General features: G+C 39.2%; 1 pseudogene; it reads left to right on the top strand.

Annotated features, from left to right (window-relative positions):
* LOC107572710 (calcium-binding protein P-like) overlaps window positions 1–156 on the top strand; it is a 5049-nt pseudogene extending 4893 nt beyond the window's left edge.
* The last annotated feature ends 250 nt before the right edge of the window (window positions 157–406 follow it).

Below are 406 nucleotides of genomic sequence, written 5' to 3'. Positions count from 1 at the left end.
CTTTATCGACACGAATTGATAGGTGAAACAACAAACAGCCACCCACAAATAGTCTATAAACAAAGCATCAGGCTGTCTTTGAGTTCACATGACCAACGGTTAAAGTTACTCGTTGTCAGGCTAGAGAAGAATACCACAATTCCTCCGTTCAGTTAGAGCTAAGACATCGAGAGTCACGCAGACCTATAATAACCCAGCCATAACACATAATTGCGAATAACATGCCTTACCTTAACACAGAATCAATGTACTAAACATGAGTGGAATTTGCACCGCAGCGTCCCCACACCTTGATGCTCATGACAGGAATAGCATGTATAGTTATCTTTATTGAAGTGAATTAGGTTTAAATCGCCGTCATGCATGAATGAATGATATTTTTGCAATTTTACACATAATAATCCAC

Source organism: Sinocyclocheilus grahami, unplaced genomic scaffold (assembly GCF_001515645.1).
Source record: "Sinocyclocheilus grahami isolate Dianchi unplaced genomic scaffold, SAMN03320097.WGS_v1.1 scaffold1800.1, whole genome shotgun sequence".
NCBI classification, from domain to species: domain Eukaryota; kingdom Metazoa; phylum Chordata; class Actinopteri; order Cypriniformes; family Cyprinidae; genus Sinocyclocheilus; species Sinocyclocheilus grahami.
Note: the sequence above shows the minus strand (reverse complement) of the source record. Positions and strands in the feature narration are given on the sequence as shown.